The following is a 12,763-nucleotide window of genomic DNA, read 5'->3' as shown; positions in this document are numbered from 1 at the left end:
ACATATCTACCTGAAGGTACATGTGCCAGACCAATTGGGGGGCAGTCGCTGGTAAACTGCGGAGCCACAAAGGTAATATACTCATCTGTACGTCTATAGCACAGAGTGCTGAATGCCAGACATTAAAACGTGTGTGCGGCCGGGAATGATCGATATATTGTGGTGGTTTTGGAGCATGATATTCCTGCCACGGTGGAATCTGTAAGTGTATGGTGTGGACCCCTTTGGTATGGTTCCGTTATCAGTGAACGCAATGAGGGTGTGCGGAACAAATGCAGTTGGTATCTTTGGGGGTATTGTATTGGTGAAGGTGGTGTAGAAAAGTGATCATGGCTTATGATAAGTCATGTAGGAGCACTCATTGTCTCCCCAAATCGCAGTCCCATTCTTTAGATCGAGGTAATAACACCATACAGCAAAGTCAAAGAGGACAGGGATAAAGGGAATTCCCCCATTTGCATGCATCAGTGTGTGTGTGTGTGTGTGTGTGTGTGTGTGTGTGTGAGCATAAATAACAATCAGAGGCCTTCATTAGGTCGGCGTAGGCCCAGGAGAAGTTTCGGAAGGTGTTGGTGTCTGGGTGTAGGATTGCAGATGTGAGCTGTGGGATAGCCCACAACTGGGTAAGGAGTAGCAGCATTGTGGCTAGTGGCATGTCCAAGTGTAATTAGTTCAATAATTCTCCCACCTGGTCAGCATATATGATAGCACTGTACATAGACTAAAATAGTGAGAAGGGAGAGAAAGAGCAGGGTCCAATATTGCAAGATAAATGGAGCTGCACTGGAGGCAATGATTTCAGGTCACACTTATGGCAATACGAAATCGGGCCCACCAGTCGGGGATGTATCTTCTTCAGAGTATATTAGCTTGGGTAACCCGTGAACAGTAAAACTGAGCAGTAATCATGAAGAAGACATGGTGAGAATTAAATGCAGGTTATGAATCGGAGAGATTTGGCAAATGCAATTATTGTGAAATAAAGATGTTATTCCTTGCTTGTGCAGTCCAGCCCTCTGGAGATTGGGGGCCTTGTGCCCAAAGGTTCCAACTGTCTTGAAGTCACAGGACCTGGAATATTGGAACGAGAATGACAAGACAGTTTATAATGCCGGCAGGGATGAGGATGATATAAGCGTAGAGCAGGAAGAAGCATGCACAGTGTTCAGCTATGCTCAGATGGTGGGCTGCTACCCGAAAACACAAATAGGTGTGCCGGACAGTACCTGCCACATGAATAAGGCAGACAATGTAGAGCAGGCAAAGACACCAGTGAGAAGGAGACCCAGATGCCTCTCATGGGTCTGGCGTGGATCGCATATGAAGAAGGAATCCTACAGCTGAGGCGCTGGGCACATTCAGCTGGCCCCCAAACCATGTCGGCTGGAGGACTTAGGCCCTTACACTCCAGGTGTGCAGTATTATTGTGTTTTCGAACAACGGAAAAATAAAATTAATAGCAAGGTAAGCAGTTTAATATACAATGGCAAACAGACACTTTGGAGGCAATAATACTAAGTACACTCAGGAAAGCCTGAGGCACTAATTCAATCATGGACACTCAACCAAGCATATATCTTTACATTGGCGCCAACAAACAGCGCATATAACAAGGACCACAAGGAGCATGACACACACAATGATTGCGACAGACAGAGCTAAAGATGTGCAGTGCAGCGGTATGCTTCAATACGCACAAATACAAAATATATCAGGGGATGTAGAGCGAGAGAGACAGCAGATAAAACAGATGGCAAATCAACTTCTCATCACAAAGCAGTGTTGGGGCAATTCTGAGCAAAACAAAGAGACAGAAATTAAAAGGAAGGAAGTTGTTTTTACCGATCAGGTTCACAGCCATACAGTGCTGGAGATGTCTGTGGTTTTCCACTTGAACCACACTGCGGATTCGGCAACATATTAGCCAAGAGGTGTGCCTTGTCTCAAAGAAGCAACCTCTGGTATGGTTAGGACCTTGTTTTCTGGGCTTTGCGGTCATGGTTTCTCGAGGGCAATCCGCAGAGATCTCCCACGCAGTTATGCCAGAGACACAGGCACCATTCTAAAGCAGACCCCTTCCCAAGGGTCACCTTGGCTTCAGCCTCAGCAATAAGGAGACTAGACACCAGACTGATGGATAGACCAAGCTTCTTGTATTAGATAGAAGGTAAACAGCATGATACAGAATGACAAGTGACGGGCAAGTGCCAGACAGAGCTCTGAGGGGGCTGGCCTCTTAGCATAAGTTATATAGCATTCATAAGGAAATCACTAATGTGTTATAGCATTTTCAAAATGCTAGGTGTTACTTTCTGTGATGTAGCAGATATCTGGCAGTAATGAAAGCAGCTTGTTTCTGAAGGAGCTTTGCGATTACATGCAGTGAGTACATTGTGTAGCAATATTGGCCAGCAGCCTTTGGCTTAAACAACTGGATCATACTATATATGGTAATACTGTAAGATTTGCAGAAGTTAGATGGAGGATAGGGCTGACGTGTGCCTTGTGGCTTGTTACTGGGCCTTGGCTTATTTTGCCCAAGGTGGGGCATGGGCATGTTAGAAGAACTGAATGCAGAAGGCCTCAAACCATAATGGAGGATTCTGAGGCATACAATATAAGTGTAATGCTTCTAGCATAGTGTGGCATACTAATCCTGACACATCACAATGACAGAGAGCACTATGTGCTTGGTCTTATCCAAGATGGCTCAGTACAGGGAACAGAGCACCCAGAATCTGAAGGCAAGCAAGGAGTTCATGAAGCACTGGCAATGACCAGAAGGACACCATGATGGAGTACAAGCCAGGCCAGATGGTCTGGATCATGAAACCTGTCAAGCCCAGAGTCTTGCATGACAAGTGGATTGGGCCCTTTGTGGTGCTGGAAAATATCAGTGAGGTTAACTACCTCATTGACACTAAGACTCTGAGTCAGGCGCATCAGGTCTTCCCTTTCAACCGGCTCATTACAGCCGCAATGACTTAGTAATGGCTCTAGTCACAGATGACGAGACTGAGGAGAGTGCCCCCTCCCCAACTTGTTGCATGTAGAGCCCACTGACGGGTTTATTAAGGGAGTAGAAATCTCTCTAGACTTCACCAAAAAGCAAAGGCAGAATTGCCAGTGGCTGCAGGAGGAGTTCGCTGGACTGCTCTCATGGACTTGCGGGAAGATTGATTAGTGAGTCCACGATATTAATACTGGAGACAGTGAACCATGAAAAGTAGAATTCACGGGATGTCCGACAAGGTCAAATACACCATCAAGGAGGTAGTCTCCAGGATGTTGATTTAAGGGTGATTGAGCCCTCCAGCAGTCCGTCTGCTAGCCCAGTGGTACTGGTCCCCAAAATGTCCAATAGCAGGACAACTGAGATCTGCTTTTGCGTGGTTTGAGGGGCTCAACTCTTTCACAAAGACAGATACACACCCCATCCCTCGGGCAGATGAACTCATTGACCGGTTAGGTGCTGCCAAGTTCATGAGCACCTTTGACCTCACGGCAACGTACTGACAGTTCAGTGTGACCGATCACGCAAGAGAGAGGCCCACATTCTTCCCCGGGATGGGCACTATCAGTTTAGGGTTATGCCTTTCAGATATAAGAATGGTCCTGCTACCTTCCAGAGGATGGTGAACCATGTCCTAATGGAGCTTGAAGACTTCAGCGTTGCCTACCTAGACGACATGGCAGTATTCAATAACACATGGCAAGATCATTTATCCCATCTGGAACAGGTCCTTCAATCCATGCAAAAGGCTATCTTGAATATCAAGGGAGCCAAGAGCCAGATTGGAACATCCTTGCCACCAGACTAAAGGGAGGGCCTTTCCAGGCCTCATCTGTTATTAAGGGTTATGGGATCCTTTCCCTTCCTTTAAACTGTGTTAGGTCAAAGAAACTGCAGAAGAAGGACACCTGGACCCCTGCCTGTCAGTCATCCTTCCAGAGCTTGAAGGATGGCCTGTGCCAGGCCCCAATTCTGAAGATCTCAGATTTTGGGCAAGAGTCTATCATTCAAACAGATGCTTGTGAATTTGGTGTTGGTGCAGTATTAGTGAAACTGACCTCTGAAGCGGCAGAACAAATGTGTGCATACCTAAGTAGGCTCTTGACTAAGCATGAACGCAACTGGGCCACCATTGAGAAGGAGTCATTTTACGGTAATTTGGGCAGTATGGAAGTTGAAACCCTACATATTTGAGTCTCACTTCACTGCCCAAAATGACCACAGACCACTGAGGTGGCTTATGGCCATGCAGGAAGAGAGAATCCCAAGTTACTGCGTTGGGCCATAACCCTACAGGGATTGGACATGGGCATCCAAAATAAAACTGAGTTGCAACACTCCAATGCAGATGGCTTCAGTCAGTACTTTCACCAGGAGGATGAGCCAGACCCTTAGAAAGGTGAGTCTTAACCTTTGTGGCTGCGTTGTGTGTGTGAGGAATTGCCATCTGGCAAGAGTGCACAAACCAGGCTTTTTTGATTTGTATTAACAATTAGAATGATGAGGGTAATTCCGTCTCCAAAAGGGGTAATCTGCCAACCAGATTCCACTTTTCCGTCGATGCCATAACAAGAGCATAGTTCACTTGTGCCCTGCCACATCAGTAGCCTGATCCGCAGTATCTGCTTTACTCCTGGCACAGAGCAGGGTCGAGGTTCACGAGATGCCCACTTGCCAGCTGCAGAGACCACCAAGTCCCTGTGGTGTAGAGGCAGCATTTAGGATTTGCTCCAGTACCCCATGCTAGTTGTAGTGTAAAAGATATGCCTACATTTTGGTATAGTGCATGGTACTACTTGTGATCATGACCTCCACATTCCAATTGATATTGCACATGTCAGCTCCTCTGTGCCAGCTCTGCTGCGGAAGGTGATGTGTATTCTGGCCAGCCGGGTGTAGCCAGCCAAATAGCAGGACAGGAACCTGGAGGGCCAGGCCTCCTCTTTGATGTCTAACACCTTCCGACCGAGACAATCGCACAGCAGGCAGCTGTCCTGGGCCCAGGCATCTAGGGAGCACACCCATTCAAAAGGAGTAGCCTCACACTAGGGTGCTGCCTTTCAAAGGTCTTTTGTTCTTAGTGAGAAGAAAATGGGGAAAGGATTATGATAGACAGGAGGGCTCTGGATGATGGCAGAAGACTTGATTCTCACAGTCCCGCTCTCTTTCCTTTCCCCTCCACTTCCTCTGGAGCAAGGCACTTTAGGTGTAACATTAGAACGGCAAAGTCCACTACATCCAAGAACTGGGATAGAACCCATAAAGCAGGCTAGCTCCCTGGAGGACTTTTGCCTTTAAAATAAGAGGTATACCACCCCTTTAGCAGATTTGCTCAGTTCCTCCAAGTTGCCCTTTTCAGAGCCCTCAGCCTGAGGTGAAGTTGGAATCATCCAAGACAGAAGAAAGATCTGTTTCCTACCACTCCCAGGGCACATCGGAAGTAAATTCTGCAGCGAATTAGGACCTACCGCTCTGCACCGGAATCTTCCGAACTGGGAGAGCACACCCTTAATGGAACAATCCTATCTTCGAGTCCCCCTGAGTGGGTCTCACAGCAACCAGCGGACCAGACCAGCTGAAGCGCCCTGTTCTACCACACCAAACTGGTCGCTACGTGTTCATCCCACCCAGAACAAGAGGGAAGTCTTCCGTGCGGATTGCTGCACTCCACCATCACCTCAAACGTTGCTTACACCTTCGACCAGCTCAACACTACATTGTGTTGTAACCTAAGCTCATCACCTGGTAGGCCCAAAGCGACTGCTCAATGCCAGGACCCAAACCAAATCACTGGTGAGTCACATGCCAACTCTAACTGGGGCTTACAACCACGACTCGACCCAGCTACCTCTTGAACTGCTGCCTCATTGATCACACATCGACGGACCCTAGCTCACCACTTCGACGACCATCGTCTGCAGACATGAATTGCTGGAGCATCACTCATCGACCCCTCCCAGTGGCTAAAGCCTAACTCGGCCTTATCAACTGCAAATGTTCCAGGGACGACCCTGACCTGCATCTGTGAGAGCTGCCCTTCTACTCCAGAACATCCACATTTGCCCTTACTCGACTCCTACTTGCTGCAGGGGCCTCCACGTTTCTGCATGCCTGAACTGAGCCTGGTCAGCTCACATTTACATTCGACCCAGGGTCTGATGCCACCGGCCCACCAAGAACTGAATCAGGTACTGTGAACTCTGAAATGCCCCCATGGTCCACTTGGACCCTAGAGACTGTTTAAGTCACAATTGCTCCTTTTTTCATCCAATATCCTTTTTGTGGCTAGTGTATTACCTACCACCCCTGGAACTACAATCAGAGTGCTGCTTTCTCCAATCTGTCACCTCTTCTCCGTTCTACCTTTTGGGGGGTGGGGGTGGTTGTACTGTATTTTATATTTCTTCTAGATACAGATGGTGTGTTTGATTCAAGTATCTATATGTTTATAGAACCTTGCTTGGACATTCCCTTTATTTTGGACTGTGATACTGTGTTGTTTGGGTCACTACTGCTTCACTTTCACACACCTCTTAAGAGTAGAGCCTTCCTTCGGCCCACGTTACCACAAAATGCAAAGGTGGTATATCTCTTAAATGTCCCTGTTTTACCTAAAGGATTGCGTTGTGTTTTAGTTTGTAGATTTGTGAGGGCGGACTCGGACATTTTACCCCTACTCCCCTTTGTACTCCTGCAGAGCAGAATCCAATTCATCACACTGGTCACCTAACTCAACAAACGACATATTGCATCATCATGAGGTGATATTACAGTTCTACGACACTCGTAATTTCTTAAATAAGTAACAGCCTGGGAACTATTATTTGTGCTCTACACGTCTCCACCTGATAGTAAGGTATTGCACAGGTTTGCAAATTGCACTGCCCTGCAGCACTATTGGATTGATGTGTCTGCATTTCTTAACAGAGTTTGTAAAAACAAAATTGGCGATAATGATGAGGAATGTGTTTTTTTAAAAATTTTAATTACCAAGGTTACATTATTGGCTCTTTTTATAGTTGTCAAATGATGGAAGGACAGACATCCAGCAAAAGCCAATCAGAAGACTAATACACTGAATCCCAATATTCAATGGGTACATTTTTGTGTAATAACGTTGGAAAGAAATTGAAATGACTACCGTGGGTGTTTATCACTTGCATGGCCGCTGTATCATGGGTGCATTGTTGAACAATCATTGCCCTTCTTATTTGTGTTGGCTTCTCTGCGCTACGGAAGAAAGATGCTCGAAATCTCATGTCTTGTCCTCGGGAAAAAACAATTGAAAATGTAAAGACAATTATATCTATAGTCAGAATCTTGACTACGTTAGCACTGACACAGCACAATACATCATTTCCATGGTGCGCTGTGCTTTATCTTCTGTATTAGGGTCAACAATCTTTAAAGGTCCAGCAGGAACAATGCATACATGGGATATGCATGGACCTTATCTGTGAATAATGTACCCTAAAGAGTATATTTAGTCATCATTATTCCACACATGTATCTATTGGTTTCCTTGGGACATTATTCAGCATTACCTATTTTGCATGTTTGGATAAATCAATACAGAACAGCTGGACTACGCCCCTATTATTCTTCAAGGAAATAATAGGACACCATCTGTTTAGAGATGAGGTGCTTTCCCCTCATCTAATATGAATAATTCCCCCCATGAACATAATAAAAACATATATTGCAAGTCATCAGGGAGTTCGATGACCTTATAAAGCGTCTCTGCGGACAGCATCAAGGTCACCGAATTCCCTATGATGTGCCATAAGCTAATGGTGCACACTTAGCAATCTTTAGCCCACATGCAATCTGTCAAGCAGCAACCTGTTAACGAGGTCTGTCCTACGAGTTTTTGCAGCAGTCGCGCTCTGAAACACTCGTGTACGAGCGTGAAAGAAATACAATATCAATCAATCAATCAAGCAGCATTTACAAAAATTGTCTTAAAGAAACATTATTTCCAAGCGCCTGACGGGTCATACAAAGAGCGTTCGAACACTGATTGGGCGCGGCACCCGCCATCAATTGTAAGCAGCTCAAATGCCAATTGCAAACTTGCATTCAAACCCTAAAAGACACATAAAGCATGCCACTCCCACCATGTATGTTCTCATCATTTCTTTTGTAAGAGCTTCAAAGTGTGAATCCTTTCATTCCATGCTGCAAGCCAGCATTTCCTTCCTAAACACTTCCCAGGAAAGCAGGGGTTTGAGATGTCCACATTATGAATTCTCTGTGCACCTTATCCAAGATGGCCTATTTTACCTGACTCTTTAAATACGTATCCTTTAAGCAAGGCAGCAAGATGTCCATGTTATTTGTGCACTGTTCACCTTGTCCTATTATCCAGATGTATCTTGCTCTTTAAATATGTATTCTTTAAGAAGGTCAGAAATATGTCCATGGCCCTCATTACGTCCTGGGCGGTAAGTGAATAACGATGCCGGTAAAGGATTACCGGCATCACTTACCGCTCCGCACGATTAGGAAACGACAACCCGCTATTAGCGGCACCGTACTTTACGGTGCCGCAAATAGCGACATGAGCGCGGGCACGCGACCCCTCATGTCGGAAATAGTGCCATGGCGCAAACAGGGGGACATCACGACTCATGCGGACATGCAATTAACGCCCTAGTGAAGGCCGTAAAGTACCTTACCGCCATGGTGCAAATACCGGCATGGCGGACCACCCGTAAATGGCCATGTGCAGTGTTCCCAACTGCCACAGGTGCACACAATCAGCACAGGTGGAGGCAATACAGACTGGGCAAGCACAAAAGGAGCACACCCTACCCCTTCCCACACCCAGTCACACTCCACAATGATTCCAATACTACTAGCAATGTTGGGGCTGGAGGACCTGATTGCAGTGGAAGTGCTACTACAACAACAATTACAACAAGCACAACAACAACAACAACAGGCAGCACAAAGGAGATGCAGGAGGAGAAGGAGGGCAAGGCAGGGCCAGCATGCCCCACCAGTGCGGCCAGTGGCACCAAGCAGGCAGCCCCCAATCCCACGCATCAGAGCCAGTCCATTCAACCTAACTGCTGAGTAGATCCACACCCTGTACCGTCTGGACCGGGACACCATCACCACCATTGTGGACATGATACGTGACAACATTGTCAGCCTGATTGAAACACGCACTGACATCCCACCCCTACTGATGGTAGTGTCTGTGCTCAACTTCCTTGCCACAGGAACCTACCAGCACACAGTGGGGCACATGCATGGCATTTCACAACCATTATTCTCACGTACGCTGAACCAAGTGCTTGATGCCCCCCTCAAGCACACAGACGACCACATTTCCTTACCACGGTCTGCCCAGGAGATCTCAAACACCAAAGTAGGTTTCCATTCACTGGCCAGCATCCCTGGTTGCATTGGCGCCATCGACTGCACCCATGTGGAATTGGTGGTCCCACATGCCATGGAGCAAGCGTACCGCAACCGTAAACTATACCACTCAATCAATGTGCAAATGGTATGTGACTCGAACAGGATTATCACACATTGTTGTGCCCGATTCCCCGGATCAACCCATGATTCAATAGTCCTGCGGAACTCCACGATACCACGCTACATGGAGCGACATGCAGAGCAGAGATCCTGGCTTCTCGGTGAGTCGCATGTTATGCCCATGGAAATGTGATGAAGGTAGGTGATTGAGGTATAGATGCATACTTCACCTGGCTGAGATGGGGCGGGGGGAGATGCATACTTAACCTGGCTGAGATGGGGGGGGGAAATGCATACTTCACCTGGCTGAGATGGGGGGGGGAGAGATGCATACTTCACCTGGCTGAGATGGGGGGGAAGAGATGCATACTTCACCTGGCTGCGAGTGTCATAGGAAATGGAGCATGCTCATACTCCAAAGCAGCCCAGACTGGACCTGACGCCTGACCACATAATGCAAGATGTAAGCAGCACTACCATGTAAATGAAGCAGTGTCACAACCATTCCACAGCCATCTGCATGTGCACTGTACCAAATCAGACCGCATCCCCCTCAACACAATGCAGCTACAATCAATGACTATAGCCAATACACAGCACCAAACACCATCAACTGAAAGGACAGTCCCCCATTACTGCGTACAAAGGAGTCACATGAGGGTCAAATACATCAATACACCACTACACTGACACAGAGGCCCAACTGAATTGCATGACACCATTTGTTGTGCGTAGTGAGATCATCATGAGGCTGACATCAACGGTGCCAGGATGAAAGCATACAAATTACTGGACATCTGCCAGATCACAGAAACAACTGCCGTGGACTAACACAGTGCATGAGCACTCACAAGGAGCTGGACAACCCTGCGCCCACTAGTTGATGGCATGCACACCAGTCCATAAGAGGAATACACATATAGCAGTCACATCGTGTGTCTCCCGTCATGAATGGAAATGGGGTTGAATTGAAGAAATAAATGCATGCCATGGTGTCACTTAATGAGGTCCCATATGATGTGATGACTTACACATACATTGTTGCCCACATGCAGGTGATGCAGGCTATCCCTTGAAGAGGTGGCTCCTTACCCCAGTCCGGAACCCACAGAACAGGCACCTAGAGGACTATAATCGTGCCCATACACGAACCCGTGTGGTGATTGAGCAGACATTTGGCCTCTTGAAGGCACGGTTTCGCTGCCTTAGCAGGTCTGGTGGGGCACTCCTGTACCGCCATGAGAAGGTGGCAAAGATCGTCATGGCATGTGTCATGCTACACAATATGTGCATCAGACGGAATGTGTCCCTGCCCCCTGACGCTGAACTGCAACCACCTGACGAAGAGGATCAGGAGGGTGGGGATGGGGCAGCACCTCAGGGAGGCAGCGATGCACAGGAGGGACGTGACATGTGTCAGACTCTGATCAACCAATGTTTCTAGCACACATGGACGGCGGTGTTACATGAAGATGGCACTCGGGGCACTGGGTGTGTCAGGGACATGGACACTGTAGACTGTTAACCAATAAAGCACACGTACGCAACTAGCAATGTCCACACATGTGAATTATGAGTAACCAAAATGTGTATTGAAGAAGCATAACTAAGTGAACAAGCCCTCCACCCCACAAACCCTCTCCCCCCTCCCTCCTCAACTCCCCCACACACCCTCTCCTCCCTCCCTCCTCAACTCCCCCACACACCCTCTCCCCCGTCCCCCCTCAACTCCCCCACACACCCTCTTCCCCCTCCCCCTCAACTCCCCCATACACCCTCTCCCCTCTCCCCCCCTCAACTCCCCCATACACCCTCTCCCCCCTCCCGCCTCAACTCCCCCACACACCCTCTCCCCCCTCCCCCCTCAACTCCCCCACACACCCTCTCCCCCCTCCCTCCTCAACTCCCCCACACCCCCCCCCTCCCCCTCAACTCCCCCACACATGGTGTGCAGTACTGTGCACCAGTGGACAACATGGCATACTGGCAAGGCTGTGCCTACTGGCATCCCCCTCTTCCAGCACCAGGTGCCCACATGCCTGATCGGTGCAGGTTCCTGCCAGACCTGCGCACAGGGCTGGTCTTGGTAGAACTAACAGCTGAAGATGTACTTGGTTGCTCGGATAACTGTGGTGGACGCATGTCCCGCATTGCTACCACCATCTCAGAGAGTACGTGCTGCACTGCGGCCAGTTCTGCACATATGTCCTTTGAGGATGACTCTATTGCTGACTTCAAGGATGCAGCACATTCCCGGATGTCATCCTTACACTCCCACATTCAGTTATGTGCTGCGTCAAGAGGCCAGTGAGCTGCTGCTGGCGCCTTTGAATAACCTGGATCCCCTCTTGGGTGTTTGGGGCTATGGTGGATGTTTGAGGGGTTCCCGAAATACTATGTTCCTCTGGCACAGTTGGGGTGGGGCTGGGAGTTGCTGGCCATGAGTTATCCGGAGACAGCCCGTGCATGCTGGTGTCGGGCAGGCTGCATGGGGACGGGAGTGGGGAATGCAGGGGGCAGTGGGGGGAGTTGCAACATGCAGCAGATCCCCTTCCTCATCATCAGAGATTGCTGCTGTGGCAGCTGTTTTGCCAACTGTGCTGCTTGCAGCTGATGCAGTCCCTTCTGCCGCCGACACTTGGGTGATGGTGGCTGTTGTGGGCGCCATAGTGGGGGACGTAGAGCACATTGGTGCTGTGACCTGTGGTGTGGTCTTGGCCTTCCAATGTCGTGCCGGTTGGCCTAGGCCCCTTGAAGTGGAAGGGCAGTGTTGTCCCTCCTCGACCCTGGCCTTCTTACATGGTGTGCCAGCTTCCTCCCTGCTGTCCACGTCACCACTGTCTGATTGCGTGCCTGTGGGGGACCAATAGAGGGAGAGGGTTAATGATGGGTTCACAGGCATCGGGCATACATTGGGGTGGCTGCATCCATATGGAATGGCAGATGATTGACATTGGGGGAGTGACATTCGGGTTGCTTGGATTTTGGGTGGGTGATGCATAGAGGCATCTGGCCTTACAAATATGGGGTGCATTCTTCATGTGGACAGGGTGAAGCTCTCCACTCTCTGTAGGCAGTCTTGTACTCATGTGTCTGGTGGACCCTGATCTACATCATTGCACTGTCAGTTCTGGTGAACATCATCGTGGCGGGATGAATGTTGTATCATCTTGGACACCTACCTACATCGGCCGATGACGGTGCTCCCCTCTCCATGTCCCGGACTCTGTGGATTGACTCTGCCCCTATGGTGTTGGCGCA

Source organism: Ambystoma mexicanum, chromosome 3p, assembly GCF_040938575.1.
Source record: "Ambystoma mexicanum isolate Mex_15411 chromosome 3p, UKY_AmexF1_1, whole genome shotgun sequence".
Taxonomy (NCBI): Eukaryota; Metazoa; Chordata; class Amphibia; order Caudata; family Ambystomatidae; genus Ambystoma; species Ambystoma mexicanum.
This window is presented reverse-complemented; position numbering follows the sequence as displayed.